Source organism: Octopus sinensis, linkage group LG2, assembly GCF_006345805.1.
Source record: "Octopus sinensis linkage group LG2, ASM634580v1, whole genome shotgun sequence".
In the NCBI taxonomy this organism is placed as follows: domain Eukaryota; kingdom Metazoa; phylum Mollusca; class Cephalopoda; order Octopoda; family Octopodidae; genus Octopus; species Octopus sinensis.
The window spans coordinates 165,135,694-165,153,193 of NC_042998.1; positions in this window are offsets into that span (position 1 = coordinate 165,135,694).

The following is a 17,500-nucleotide window of genomic DNA, read 5'->3' on the forward strand; positions in this document are numbered from 1 at the left end:
AATAAAAACGTTCCCGTATCTCTGGGATAGCTAGCTACATACTCTCTTCATTTAAGCTCTTCTAACTTCCATCATTCCGCAAACCTCAGTTGAAATTCCTCTGCCTGAAGTAGAACACGCCACCTGTTTCTCACCACAGCTGTTCAAATCTTTGGAAATGTAAAGGATTTTTGCTGTTGTTACAGTTCATGGTTTTTGTCTATCAGACAGCGATCTACAGACAGATGTTCAAGCTGAAACATCAACTGTATCATCGATCAATCAGACCAGTCCCGGAGGGTTCCCAGAGGTTATGGGTACTTATGCCTTCTTCTGACTCTAGTAAAAAAGGAAAATACTACTACTACTACTACTACTACTACTACTACTACTACTACTACTACTACTACTAATAATAATAATAATAATAATAATAATAATAATAATAATAACAAAATATTGTTTGAACTGGAAGGGGAGGTGACTGGGCCAAATACCGATTCGGTTATGACTTATAGTGCATTTCAAATGACTTTTAATGTTACCTATTTATAATGAGATAAATATACATAATACATGGACAGAAACATATATATATATATATATTATATATATATATATATATATATATATATATAGATATATATATATGTATAAGTATATGTATATATATATATATATTGTGTGTGTATATATATATATACGTATAGATATATATGTGCATAGATATATATATATGTATATGTATATGTATATATATATAAATGCATTTATATATATATATATGTATATATCTATATATATATATATATATAATATATATATATATATAATATATGTATATGTATATGTATGTACATATATATATGTGTGTGTATATATACATGCATATATCTATATCTTTATATATATATATTTATGTCTATATGCATATGTTTGTATATATATATATATGTATATATATGTATATGTATATATGTGTATGTATATATATATATATTATATATATATATATATATATATATATATATATATATATATATGTATATATATATAATATACGTATGTATGTATGTATGTGTATGCATTAATATGAGGGAGAGGAGATAGATCACAAATAGATATAATCACATTCGTACTGAGGGTCAGACAGACAATTTGACAGACAGATAGACAGACAGATCTAAGGCTCACAATCTTATCTTCTCACAATATATTCGTCTCTGTCAGTCTGATAGAGATCGTTCCAGTTGTCAGACGATCGCTGAAGCAGAGCATTATGGAAGAGGTTAGCAAAAACCGCTCACTCATTTATTTCAAAAATAATATCTCAGCCAACGTTAATCAAAGCACAACTCAACACGACGACGACCACCACCACCACAGCCATCACCACCACAAGCTCCACCACTACCGTCACCACCACCAATATCAACAACAACAAGAACAGCAATAGCAACAACACCATGTGATTTATTAGCATTCACATTTCAATTCTATATAATGTTAAATAGTAAAATTTCACAGAAATAGATTTGTATTGTTATTGATGTTAATAGTCACAAAAATAATACCACCTCTTTACTCTCAGCAACCTAGAATTAATCGAGATAACGTGGCTAGTCTTTATGAGGTTATTTGGCTTGCTAGAAGTAACAGCCTAATCTTCTTAATGCCTGAAGAACGTACATCCCACTGTCTTAAAATACAAGGAAAACAAAACAAACAAAAAAAAACAGTAAAACATTCGCTAATGTAGCCGTAGATGTATAAAATACAGGATGGTCATATTTGGCTTTACCCTCTGGATCAATTAATTATGGATCTATGGGATTCATGTGACAAGAGATCATCTTTGAAGTTATTCCTCTGCTCTTACAGGATTTCTGAATAATCAAGCATCGCAAATGTAGTAGTAGTAGTAGTAGTAGTAGTAGTAGTAGTAGTAGTAGTAGGAGTAGGAGTAGTAGTAGTAGTAGTAGTAGTAGTAGTAGTAGTAGTAGTAGTTCCTATTACTATTTAGTTTTGATCTAACAGACCTATTATGAAAGACACTCCAGCCACGAACAACCTGTCTCTGAGGGTACCCAGAGCTACATTATTAACCAAAGTGTCCTTCCTTCTTGAAGACAGTAAGGCGTTATTCGAGATAGTCTTGACTTTTGTTTCTAATAGGTCGCGACAAAATAGAGGCTTCCTCATTGAATCGTATATAAAAAGATATTAAAATACATAGTAAAGTTCGCAGAAAAATGTTTATATATGTACATATATGTATGTATATATGCACATATTTATATATAATTTACATTATTATATGATCGACCGCCACGCATCCATTTCAAAGTAAGCTTCATCTTAATAATTATGATGCGCACTCTTCTATCTCTACTATCTCTTCTCTGTCTATCTCTTTCCCTCACTTGTTCTTCATCCTTTCTGGTTTTCTCTCCCATCTTTTCCTATTCTTCTCCTCTCCTCTTCCTCGTTCCCTATCTCTCACTCTTCCTCCTTGACTCTCTCGTTGCTGACACGTGACAAAAGGGAATCTATGTTTCTGCCCATTTCCTTCCTAAAGACAACACCTGTCTCCACTCATAAGCTCGTCTTCCTAGCGTTCATAATAATTTTTCTATCGTCTTGACTTAACAGCCCTCACCGTTTGTTTTTACTGTCTTATTCTCATTGTCCTGTTCTTGTTACCACTTTAACCCTCCGCAAAAGTCCCGAACTTTATTTAACTTGCTTTGCGGGAAGGATTGTTTCAACGAAGTCGCGTATTGTCATTGCCTTCAAAAACGCGGCGTAGATGAAATAGGGACAACTGATGAAGGGAATAGTCTTTATGTTGCACGTCTCGTTTCTCTTTTTGTTATTTTTCGTTGTTCAAAAAAGTTCGTTTTCTATGTTTTTGCTTTTATGTCTTCGTTTCTCATTGTGTTCAACGTTTTTTTGATGTACTGTACCCATATATGCATGTATATATACATATATATGTAGGTATGTACATATATGTATGTATATATGCATATATTTATATATCATTTATATTATTATATATATATGTTCGTGTTATACAATAATGTAGATAAATGTATATTCATCGATGCTAAAAGAACGCTATACTGTATTGCATCTCCAACTCAGTTCAATTTGCCTTAAAATAGCTTGTCTAATTTAATAATAACTTAATAATCGTGGTTTTGATGCGAGAACCGGGTTGTGTGTCCCTACTTTGAGCAAGATACTACATTCGAGTTTCTCCAGGTTATTCGGCTAAAAATGAGAACTACCCCACTGTTGATGCAATCCCCACCTTTCGGTTGCAATCACCTGGGGTGTGCCACTGCGTCAAAGTGAGAGGTCTGATAGGGTATATGGTATGCTCGTCTCTATAAAGGCAAGTAAAACAGTTAGCGAATATATGATTACATGGTACATGTTCCCAAGTAATCCTTTCTACTAAAGGCACAAGGCATGAAATTTTGGGGGAGGGGACAAGTCGATTACATTGACCCCAGTATTTCATGGTACTTAATTTATCGACCTCGAAAGAATGAAAGGCAAAGTCGACCTCGGCGGAATTTGAACTCAGAGCATAACGGTAGACGAAATACCGCTAAGCATTTCGCCCGGCGCGCTAAAGATTTTGCCAGCTCGCCACCTTTGCTTGCAAGTAACAGTTCTGCGCTCTATAATTTGATAAGGAACCTTGGGTATCATTTCCAACATGTCTTTGTTTAGCCTCATATCACCTCTTACTGAGCAAAGGAGACGATCTGAAAACTTTTCAATGATGACCAAAATTGGGTAATTTTTTTAGACACTGTATCGAAGCCTTCTTTCACTTTGAGATATAGATATACTCTGCTTAATAATGAATTGGTTGCTATTCCCGTATGATCAAAAACTTACATCGAGGTTCCCTTCTTGGTATGTGGTAGTTTATAGTCATCACAGTTTAAGAAGAAAACAGTATAACACATATTAGGTTTCAAGTAAAGATGACCTGTGTACCAAAGTTGCTTCAGTCATGACGTATTCATCTTCATCAAATGTGTAATTTCTATAAAGTCGACAGAGAATACTTTGAGACTTGGCTGCTATTTCTAGTATATTGATAACTCTGAAAAGCTTTCCTCCTTATTTCTGCATACTAAGGATGGACAACTAGAAGAATTCAAGGTAAATTTTCGTTAGCGTACTATTCTGAAAGTTCCACGGTCCGTAGTTTGCCCATGACTGTTATATACTTTGCTTTAATTTAAATGGTGTACATGTTTAATTGTTAAACTCTAAGGGTTTCAATTCTCTAATACTTTAAACTCCAGTGGGTCAAGTGTTTAATAGTTTAATTCTGGTTTAATAGTTTAACTCCAAGATTGAATGGGTTTAATGCGTTATTTCAAAGGATTAACATGTTTAGTAGTTTAGCTCTAAGGGTAATTGTGCTCGAGGAATGAACCTGCTTAATAATTTATCTCCAAAAAGGAATATCTTTCATAGTTTACTTTAAAGATTGAACACATTTAATAGCTTAACTCCATGGATTAACATATTTACCTCGACCAAACTATTTGGGGTTAATAAACAAAGGACAGAAATGAAGTCCTACTGCCAGGAATTTTGAGCATATTATTCAGATTCATTTATTCTTTAACCCTACCAAGATATATAATATTGATCTGAAACTTTATTACATTATGTTTTTGAGGAAGGAAGTTGTGTAAATCAATCGATTATATCAAGAATTACGACCGACAGACTTCACTGGAATTTATTTCATACACATTTAAATTATGATACTCAAAGTAGTTCCGGTAGGATTTGAAATTTGAACGTAAAATAACAATCAAATATTGGCTTCAAATTTTGGGAAAAGGCTAGCAATTTCGGGCGAGTGGGTAAGTTGATTAGTTTTTATTTGGTTTTATCGACACCGAAAGGATGAAAGACAAAGTCGACCTCGACGGAATCTGAACTCAGAATGTTCAGACGAAATACCGCTGAGCATTTCACCCGACATGCTAACGATTCTGCCAGCGCAACGGCTAATAATTTAATATATTTTACAATATGTAGTTTCTTCTTTTATGGTTCTTGTTTTTGTTGTTTAATCCACCGTATTTATTATCAAAGGTATTTCACCAATAACCATCCCATGTTTTGTCCAGTTATTTTCTCTCCATGCAGGAAATCATGGGTCACTTTATATATGTTTTTTCTCTTATGAGAGTATGGTTTGAGTTAGAGTTGGTATTTGTTTCTAGCAGAGCAGTAACCACATAGATGGTCTCTCATTGGCCTGTTTACTTCATGGTATAGTCAGATGAGGCAGAGTAGCATTCGTGATGGTTGGAGGACTTCTGAGAATGGTGAGGAAAGTAAGGTGCTGCCTGCAGACTGACAATCTGGTCTGAGTAATTAGAACTGAGTTTGCCTCCGCTTACGATTGATGATATTATTCTACGTTGCTCTACCAATTCTGCCATCTGTTATCGCTTCATATCTTATATTTTGAGTACCTCCACCATTTTCCAAGACTAATGGTTATAAATGCATATTCGTCGTAAAGAAGTTAATCTAAACGAAATACAACTGCGATTTGCATATTCACGTTCGAATCTGCCGAAATATATTGCGAATAAATATTCAAGTCCTCGCACACTATTTCAATTATAATAGTTGTAATCACGATCTATACCTCTTATTGCAAAGATTATGATGGTATAAATTTATAAATTGATTGAATCACCATGCATTAATTTCATTATTTTTGGTGTATTTATTCAATTTAATCAGATGTAGATCTATGTTTTCCGGATAAGCAACTCTTCGGATACGCACATACGGTGGCGTTGGTGAGTAGAACATACTCTCTCCAAGAATTATCATTCTTCTCATGGGTAGTGGTTTAAACCCTGCTAGGCCAAGACTGGATTGATCTATGATCGAAGTGTTCAAGCCTTCTTTTCAGGTATAACAAATCTAGCATTCCATTATCTCATGTGAAATTTCTCAAACTGTACTGACTATCTATAAACGACATGATGCAAATTGAGGCGTATTTCGTTGTTCTTTCTATCAGTTCGTAAAGTTACTTAGAGGAATTGCATCGATAGTGTCTTTCAAGCTAGAGGTGAGGAATAATTCTATGAGTGTATGTATAAATTGATTTGCCAAATATACTGCATAGCACACTCATTAACTAAAGCGAAAATACAGAGTTTGGTAACTGTTCAAGTCAGTCAATGTATCATGCGTATCAGTTATCATTTAAATCAAAGTTATGCATCAATTAAGCTTAACGTGACATTCCTTTAATTGGACTCTCAAACAGCTAATTGCGATGTATAATGAGTCAGCCTAAAGATGAGATGGTATTATTATAACACCTTGATAAATAACAAAGCTACTGAATAATTTTTTAAAATTCGAATCTATTAATAATGAATTGTTTTGTAACTTATATATGCAAGTAACTATCATTATAGGAATATATGCAATTTACTACGCAATAGCTTCTCCTGTAATCAATAGATAATTGAAGAAAAGCCGTCCAGTTACGTCTATAATTAGTAAGCAAATGAATTATTTTGTAATCCTCTGCCTGTCTTAAGCATTTTCATAAGTTTGTCCGACATGTCTATGCTGGTTTCTAGATTTTTAGTTAGCCCTTGTTCCAAACGTTCTGAGTAATATAAAGCTTTCTGTTCATAGGTTACTCTGATAGCTGAAGAAAAAAATGCATACGTGTTTCATATGCGATGCTTAGCCGCCAGGGAACATGATAAATAACTCGTGACATTTTGAATCTCAACTACTTATTGGTTGCGATGGTGAGATAGAACTTTTGATGATGTTACAGAAACATTCGAAAACACCTGAGTGGCTTTTATAGCTGAGATTGCAAGCCATTTTGATGGCTTACACAGCCAAAGCGACGATGCCACCTCTTGCTCTTCCTTACTTTCAGATGAAGATCCATGTTTAAAACGTTAGATTTTTTTAACTGATCTAATCAAACTCTCCTGTAATCATTTTTATAGCCAAATGTTTTCTGAATCTGACTGATAGCATTTTCATCGGAATTTTACACTCATTAATTTCTCACTTCAACAATAGTTCGACAAATGTAGCGATATCTCATAGAAACATAAAAATATGTTGCTTGGAAAAGATAGGTACGATACTTTCACACACCCGTCCGTCCAACTATCTGCCTATCTATCTATCTATCTATCTATCTATCTATCTATCTATCTATCTATCTATCTATCTATCTATCTATCTATTATCTATCTATCTATCTATTCTTCACTTCTAGAGATAAAGAGAGACAGAGTGAGAAGCTTCTTCGCTTTTAGAGATAAAGAGAGACAGAGTGAGAAGAGAGAGGCTGACAAGCAGAGGCAGACAGACAGACAGACAGACAGACAGACAGACAGACAGACAGAGGAGGAGAGTGAGATAGATAGATAGAGAGAGAGATAAATAGATAGATAAATAGAGTGAGGGAGAGAGCGGGGGTAAGTTACTTTTCTCCTTGCTCCTTCGTGAACTAATTCTCGAGGTCAGAGAATACACTATTTCGTTACCCACCATTGTAATGCTTTCTCTTCAGACTAAATCCGATCTATGTCTAAAACCTGCTTGTGAATTGTTTCTAAAATCATTAACATCTACGGTATTTCGTTTGGAAAAGTATGTGTAGATTAGTGCCATTCAAATTGTTCAGGTTCATGCCATTAACCATTAACTTATAATTATGTTTACCTTCCAAAGGGTGTGTACACTGCTGTAAAATATACTAGACTCCAGCGCTTAACTGGTACTTATGTCAACAGACAGCCTGCTTAGCAACATTTTCCTCAGTCTTTACGATCTGGGTTCAAATTCCGCCGAGGTCGACTTTGTCTTTCATCCTTTCGGGGTCGATAAATTAAGTAAGTACCAATGAAACACCGATGTCGATGTAATCGACTAGTACCTTCCCACCAAATTTCAGACCTTTTGCCTTAAGTAGAAACGATTATTATTATTATTATTGGAAAGGTGGCGAGTTGGCAGAATGGTTAGCACGCTGGGCGAAATGTTTAGCGGTATTTCGCCGTCGCTACATTCTGAGTTCAAATTCTGCCGAGGTGGACTTTGTCTTTTATCCTCCGGGGTCGTTAGAATAAGTACCAGTTGAGCACTGGGGTCGACATAAATTTCAGGCCTTGTGTCTTTAGTAGAAATGATTATTATTATTATTGGAAAGGCGGTGAGTTGGCAGAACCGTTACCACGCTGGGCAAAATACTTAGCTGCATTTCATCCGACTTTATGTTCTGAGTTCCAATTACGCCGCGGTCGACTTTGCTTTCCATCATTTCGGGGTCGATAAAATAAGTACCAGTTGAGTACTGAGGCCGATGTAATCGACTTAATCCCTGCCTCGAAATTACTGGCCTTGTGCCAGAGCTTTAAATTATTATTATTATTATTTAGGCGACGAACGGACAAAAACCTTAGCATGTCGGACAGAACGCTTAGCGGCATTTCTGTTAGCCCTTTTCAGGCATTTCTGCTCTGAATTCAAATACCATGGTCATCAATCTTGTATTTCATCCTTTCGGGATCGATAATATACAATTCCAGTCAAACACTGAGATTGGGGTAAGCAACTAACCCCTCTCCTTAAACCTATTTGTCTCCAGCTAAAATTTGTGATCACTATTATTGTTGTGGTTGTTGCTGTTGTTTCTTAAATACATGCAAGATCAGAAATTTGAGGAAGGATAGAGTAGAAGAAAGTTTAGATTCTTAGATATTAATATAAATATCTACTAAAATTGGTAGAAATATGTGAGGGTGGGGGTATTTTAAAAATATGTTAGAATCAATGCAAACTTTTGAACTTGATTCCTCGAATTATTTTCGAAGCCGAAGTGCATCCTTATGGCCGCTTAAAGTCTTGAGGAATTGTGATTAGCACTTATTCTCACACACCTTCTGCTATCAAGATTCTCCTTGTATTAAGATGGTATTGAATTGTGTCTAACATAAACAAATCAGTCTTTGCAAAAGAAACGAGTCTCACTAGCAGCACGTAAAAATATAAAGACTTAATCTTCAGTTAGGTGCAAGCCTCAAATGTACGGCTGAGAGTGAAAATATAAAATAAAAGAAAAATTTGTGAACTGGACTCACCGAGACGGTGAAAATATTTTCGATATTAGCTTTATGACACTAATGAGCTTCAATTGAGGCAACTTATTGTCATGAGGGTTTGAATATTTCAGCCTTCAATTATAAACTTATTGACTTGTATTAAAATAATACTGAATTCTACGTAGCATAAGAAATTCAGTCCTTTACAATAAACTTTTTTCTTTCTCTTTTTGTCATCTGTTCATCCCACGCACTCAATTAGATTTACATTAGCTACTATCATCTAATATTAAGATAAAAAAAAAAAGGACACACGTTCTATTTCTCACCATCGTTGCCGGTATTACTTCAGATGTTGTTTAATTTCAATAAATTCATTATTGCCTATTTCCTTTGCTCTTCAAAATTAGAGGGTATTCATTAGATTTCTGCAACAGTGATACATAATTATCTAGCATGTAAGCTTTCTTTCATTCAAGTGAACTATAGCCAAAATGTCTGCACGAAAGGGACAAAGTTAACTCATATTACATATTAATGTAGCATATTTCAATGTAAATATATTTTTTCTTTATATTTTCTTTATATATTTAATAAAATTTAGAATTTAGAATATGTAGTATTTTCCTTCTTTTAAATTTTCCAATACATCTTTCTATTATCAACAATTTTTTAAGTATATTTTCCTCAGTGAGTAAGGATTTGCATTTCAGTATTTTTTAAACCCTATTTTGAAATATCTATATTCCACACCATATCTCTTTTCTCAAAGATATCTGACAGTTTCAGCGTCAATATTTCTGACTTATTGAAATAAAAGATGGAAAAAGCTCCTGGAAAATGATAAGTTTACAAACTAAATAGAAATGATTTAACTGCAAATGTTAAACTTCGTAAAAGTTTTCAGCAAACAAAATAGACGTGTTTAGATGTGTTCCATACCTATAAAGTTACAGTTGATACATAGTTTCGAATCTGCTCTGATCGAGGAAAACAAATCACGAGAGGCACTCCCACCGTGACAATCTCGTCTTCATTTCAGTCGTTGTATACGGTTGCACTGTCAAATGTGTTCTATTTGCCACCTCGAAGTTTAATTTCAAGGACATTCAGCTGCTATTACTAGCAGGTCTAAGGCCCGTTTAATAAATCACTTTGTTATTTATATGGGAAAGGTTGGTTGTTCTACTTGGCAAATTTTTAATGTGCCTTAATTCTAAGATAAGATTGAAAAGAAACATTGTGTTACTAAGCACCTGCTTCGATATAAACACGATGGAATTCGACATTACTTTCAGTAGCAGCCAAAACACCGAAATATTTATTCAACATTGAAATTAAAGAAAATGTCAACGAGATAAGATAAATTTATGTGGTATAAAGGGTAAGATAACATTTTAGCTATTTTACGTAATCCATTGTATGGTGCACTATAGAATACAACATAATTCTAGAGAACCAACAAGGATGCTCTTGTCAAAAAATGAGCCTCTCATTGGTCAAATCTCCCACAAATTACACACTATCGTCTTGTTAGTGACAGAATAGATTATATAATAAACGTCTAGATATACAGACACACCTGCCTCAGAAAAGAAATCGAATCGGGTTGAGAGAAATGCTTTCGAGCTTACCGAACTTGCTCTGAAAATACTTCTGTTATTCCTTTCGGCTGGAATATTTTTTGCAACATGAATGTGGTGATGGCGAGGTACAGACTTTAACTATCTACTGTGCGTGGCATTGTCCTCAATTGAATAACGATGGAATTATCGGTGAAGGAAGCGGCCTCACCATTTACATTGATTAATAAAAGCTAAGGTTTGCAATAGTTTTATTAAATAAATAGAAATATAAAATAGCTTGCTAAATTAATATAACAAATTTGCTTCAACGTTTATTATAGTTATATCCTTCCATTAGAAATTAAAATCACTGCAACTGTTCAAAAATAGTTTTAGGCGCAAATATGGAACAGATACCTGTAATATTGTAAAGATTATTTGGTGACCCCTAACATCTGTTCGTGTGTGTATATAATAGTTCACATAAACATGCACTAACATGCTCAAATGAGCACATACACACATTTACAAATACAAATGCATAGAAATACATACACTGACACTTCGTCAGTTATATCGACATGGGTTCCAGTCGATCTAATCGACTGAACCGCCTGCTAGTGAAATTAACGTGCAAGTGGCTGAGCATTCCACAGACACGCAGTTCTAATGGAGATTCAGCGGGACACATAATGTGACAAGGTAGACTCTTTGAAATACATGTACAACTCATTTTTGCCATTTGAGTGGACTGAAGCACCGTGAAATAAAGTGTCTTGCTCAAGGACACAAAGAGCCGCCTGGTATCAAACTCACGATCTTATGAACAATAACCAAATTATCTAACTATTATACCACGTGCTTTCGCTCATATATGCATTAACACATACACGAACGCCGAAAATACGCATATACATACATATACACACAGTTCATGCATATTTAATGTTCATAACATACCCATTCAACCGTTTTATTTAAAGTGTAACATTTTGCAATTTCTTTCTTATATATTTCAGATACCATTATATTGAAACCATTGCTTAGTCCAATGTCATGTTCTAATCGATCAGAATGAAAATGGTGCTTTATCATAGGTCACGCCTTGATTGATCTGATCGAAACTTACTTAGCACTATTTCGTTCGATGATCGATCAGACCTATATGAAACATTGGCACCTAGTGTTGGCATTATTGCGTATATTCTCAGACAAAGCCCAGATACAACGGAGGTCATATTGAACTACATTATACTGTAATGGAGAGAATCTTCTCATTTCTGTTCTTATGCTTGATGGAGCCGTCTGTCTGCACTTTTCACTTATACAGGAAAATTCGAAAATCTGTTCCTTCGGAACAAAATCTTGCAGCTTGTTCTATTTCCACGTTTCTATATACATTATAAATGTTATATATACCGGTATTTTAATCGATTCTGTTTCAAGTGCATATATCGATTTATATCTAGCTTGGCTAGATTGGTTTATTTACCGATTTATATATAAGAACAGTTTTTTTCAATTTGGCTTAGAATATCCGAGGTATTCGCCACCGAAGAAACCAAATTAAGTCGAGACCTCATATTTAGTGACACACTGGCCATTCTGAGCGAAGCCCTACGTTATTTAAACGCACTAGTCGCTTTGAAAAATTTTCCTCAGACAAAATATTACAACTAGTGCATTTCCACAGTTGTATATTATTATTATTATTATTATTATTATTATTCACAAAATTTCACCACAAATGCTGGCCGACCTTCGCCTGCTGTTGCTACATTTCAATGCTTTTTACACTACGTGCCTTTAAGAGATACTTTCTCGTGGTGAATACCTCAATTTATAACACTTTCAACATAAACACACTTAAAAAAATATAGGAAAATGTGTTTGCACCTAAATTTCAAAAACTCGTAAATGCTTAAAATACATTTATTTACATATATACCAAACTAGTTTCAACAATGTGTTTTGTTTATCAATGGTTATGAATTAGAAAAACATGTTTAAAAGTTTCAATGTTGACAAATTAAATGTTTCAATGTTGATAAATTAACATGTTCAAAACAGATAAATTTAGCATTGTGAATTAGGAGGACAGGTGTAAGTTTGAATGTTCATAGCAGTCAATAATATTAAAATTGTATATCAATATGTTTGAATGTACAAAGATCATTGATTTTAGTGGTGGTCGACAAGTCATACCGAAAAAAAGGGTGAAATGAAAATAGTAAAAAAAGGAATTTGGTTTACAGTTTCTCTGATCCTCTTCTAGTAGACGCTTTTGCATGTAATGGTATGTTTTGGGATCAGATGTATTTATCATTTTTCTGCGAGCGGATCTAATTCATTACAATACTGATAACGTCTTTTCCGTGGTCAAGCTTATCGTTCTGCTTGGTTGGTTTCCCTGTGGAGACGGTCATAAGTCGTTCCAGTTGCTTGGTTCTCTTAAAGGGTCATTTCTTTGTATTTGTTGAAGTTCGGCTTTGATTAGTCTGGAGTTAGGTGACGTCAGCAACTGGTGTTTGTATGGTATTTTGGAGTTGTGGTTTCGGAACCCTGGTGGAAGATTGTTACTAAATTTTTTTTTAAATTTTTTGTTGTTTCTGGTGTTTTTTGTGTTGAAATTGAGTCTTTTTCTTTTCTTTTTTCTTCTTTCTAAAGGATATTCAGCTGTGGTTTATATTTTTTAATCAGTATGTTTCCCTTATTTACACGGAACTGGGTTGAAGTGTTTCCAGTGCATTGATAGAGAGGGAGGATTTGGTATTTATGGTTTATGTCTACAGGGCATTGGTCTAGGTGCTTGCTTACGGGAATTTTCTTCGTGATGAGTCCCGGATTTGTTGCCTGTGCACCGTAAGTCTATCCCTTAAAGTTAAGCTAGTTTGACCAATGTAGCCACCACCACAACTTCCACATTTGAGAACAAATATATATATATATATATATATATATATATATATATATATATATATATATATATATATATATTGGAGTATCTGCACGCTGTACCTTGAAAAACAGCCGCAAGAGAGGTAAGCCCTGTTCACTGTGCAACAACATGAGTCAAGTGAATTTCATCAGGAATCATAGCAGAAATGTTATGATTTATACTGAAGGTGGGACATGTAGAGATTCTCTTTTGGTGTATGTGGCAGAATGCACGAAACACAACTTGATTTATGTTGGTTGTACAACTGAACAGTTAAACAAAAGGTTTAATGGGCACAGATATGACGTCAGACACAACAGCAGTAGTTCGATAGAACTTGTCGAACATTTTGCTTCAAACGGCTGCAATTTTGAAAAAGACTTCAAAGTGCTTATTCTCAGAAAATATTCTGAATCTGTTTCACTTTCACTTCTCAAAATGCCTGATATTGAATTAAAAGACAGGAGCATATCATCAAATTTATATAAAACTGATTGATAAAAATATCCTTTTTTTTCCTTTCTTTTTCTTTACTCTTTCTTTCTATCTCATTTCTGTCTTTTTCTGTTATATAATTGAAACTTAAAAGACTGATGATGTCATTCCATCAACGTATGGGCGCTGGTTGCTCTCGTTCATACTTAAGATTTAAATTTCTATAATTTTGAATTTTTATCACTTCTTATTTTGAACTCGACAAAGACAGACTTACTGTCGAAATATCGTTCAAATAATACAATATCTATTACAATCGAATCGCGCTCTTCGTCTTGACTGTTTACCTTTGTGAAGAGTTACGTCACTGCTTTTGAAATATTATCATTATTATTATTATTTATTATTATTATTATTATTATTAGTAGTAGTAGTAGTAGTAGTAGTAGTAGTAGTAGTAGTAGTAGTAGTAGTAGTAGTGGTGCTGGTGCTGGTGCTGGTAGTAGTAGTAGTAGTAAGTGTCGGAGTCATTTTTGTCAACATCTACAAGTAATTTTGTAAATATATGCATGGAATCAGAACTGCAATACTGTGAAATGTTAAACATGAAAGCGTACATTATACATAAAAAGAATCAGTGTATGGTGACAAGGTTGAGCTGTAATGTTACACTGAAGCTGAAGTTAATATCATAAAGACAAACATTTGATATTTGAAGTCAGTTCTGGTACTGCGTCTACTTGCATGAAGTGCTTTGAGGAATTTAGTAGTCTCTTATTGCACTGCACACCAAGTTCATCTCCGAGAGTGGGTGACTTCACCTTTTAACTTTTTTAGGTCGGTGAAATAGATAATAGTAACAGAGGTCGATTTCATCGATAAAACATATGGCTTTCTACGCGTTTTATAAAACTTTAATGATTGCCATTTATCTCCCAGTGGGCCATACATACATACATGTATACAAACACACACACATATGTATACATATCTGTATATCTATATACACACACACACATATATATATATATTTACATACATACATACATACATACATACATACATACATACATACATACATACATACATGCATACATGCATACATACATACATACATACATACATACATACATACATACATACATACATACATACATACATACATACATACATGGTGGTGCTCTAAGTTGATATATATATGTATATATATATATATATATATATATATATATATGTAGGCGCAGGAGTCGATGTGTGGTAAGAAATTCTTTTCCCAACCACGTGATTCCGGATTCAGTCCCACTGCGTGGCACCTTGGGCAAGTGTCTTCTACTTTAGCCTCGGGCTGACCAAAGCTTTGTGAGTGGATTTGTAGACGGAAACTGAAAGAAGCCTGTCGTACATATATATGCGCCTGTGTGTGTGTGTGTGGGTGTGTATGTGAGTGTGTGTGTTTGTGCGCGTGTGTGTATCGCAGATTTTTGCGGTCGACAGGTACCTATGTTTGTTTAGATTTTAATTATTTATGTGGTTAAGTAAACATTTCCACGCCTAAAAGTTAATTAGTTAATAAATAAAAATACAGTACGATACTGTACTGTATAACACATTAATTAAAATATATTACAAGAAAATACGTAGTGTACTGTAGATGAGTAGACAAAGAATCGCACATACTGTATGGTAAACGAAACAAAGGAGGCGAATGTGTGGTATCGTTTTGCATTTATAATAAAATAATTATTTACAAATTATAAAAATAATAAAAAATGATACACAGTACTCTACTGTTTCTACTTCGCGGATTTTCGCCTATTGCGTGGGGTTTTGGAGTGTAACTCCCGCGATAGCCGAGAGGTTACTGTAGTAGCACTCTCTTGTAGCTATGATCACATTGTTGGAGCTAACTCATGCTCTTTGCCGCCGATTCTCATTACAGTCAAGATGTCAACTTCATTCAAACTTTCGTTGCTTACTGCGGTAATATTCTTGCTCCAGTCTTAAAATTTTTTTTGTGTTATTCTGATTATCTCCTTGGTCCTTCTGATTACATCCATGGTGCTAACTCTCGTTATAGTCTCTATATTATGCTATCTTCTTGTTTCTTACTGTCTTTGCATTTTATGCTAACTCTGATCACCCAGTTGCGGGCATCTTCGCTTGCTTTAGCATTACTAACACTGATCTCTCTATAACTCGCAGCGATTCATTTTACTACCCATTTGTCGTTGTTGCTGTGGTCTTATTCATTTATTTTTTATTTCTTTATTGAATTATAGTACTAATACGTTCTTTAAATTTTGAAGTTACTTCCTTTACTGGGAATCCCAAATTGAAGAGATAACTTGAGTATGAAAAAAATCTATAAGTCCGTATATCTCTACTAAACACTGATGGTACTGGATAACTTTTTGTGCATATTTCCATATATGTATGTATGTATGTATGTACGTATGTATGTATGTATGTATGTATGTATGTATGTATGTATGTATGTATGTATGTATGTATGTATGTATGTATGTATGTATAAATGTATGTGTATTTTTCAATGTGTAAAAATAACACGGAAAAAATAAATAGTTACCAGGGTAACAAATATTCACATAAGTGCGAAGGATGTTACAGCCTACATATAAAGGTAGAAATGCCAGGGTTTAGAGAAAACATTTTTGATTAACATAGATAAATTAAGAAATGGAGTTAAACGCAGGTGTTATTCAAATCTGTATACTTCCGACATATGTTTCGAAGATAACATTGGTATTATTCCCTAGGGAATAAACTGATGTAAAACAATGTAAGGGAAAAAAGAGAAATAAAACACATCAATAAGCTATTTTTACCGAATGTGATTACCGCGTATATGATGAAGGGAACGTTGGCAAGTTATTTTTTAAAAAACCGTTAATAGATTTAACATCAATATATATATATATAATATATATATATATATATATATATATATGTGTGTGTGTGTGTGTGTGTGTGTGTGTGTGTGTGTGTGTGTTGTGTGTGTGTGTGTGTGCGTGCGTGTGTGTGTGTGTGTGTATACCAAAGTAAGTACATAAATATGAGACAAGTTGGAACAAAATAGTACTCGAATATCGGAGGTAGAGTAACATCCTTTATTATTACTAAAGCAGCAAATACATCACAAAAATATCATAAAAACTGCTACTCAGAGTTTCATGTTCTCGTTTGTCGGATAGTTTGGATTGAGATTTAGATTCTCAATCTAAAGTGTCCGACGAACGGAACGTGAAATTCTGATGTATATATATATGCATATATAAGTGTCCACTTAGTGGAACCTGTCTAGTACTGGGGTCGCGTATTTATTGTCGGTGAATGGTCAGTCTGTTTCTTAGAGTAAGCTTTGTTTCACCTATGTAATCTTCATTAACTCCTTAACATTTGATAGAGTA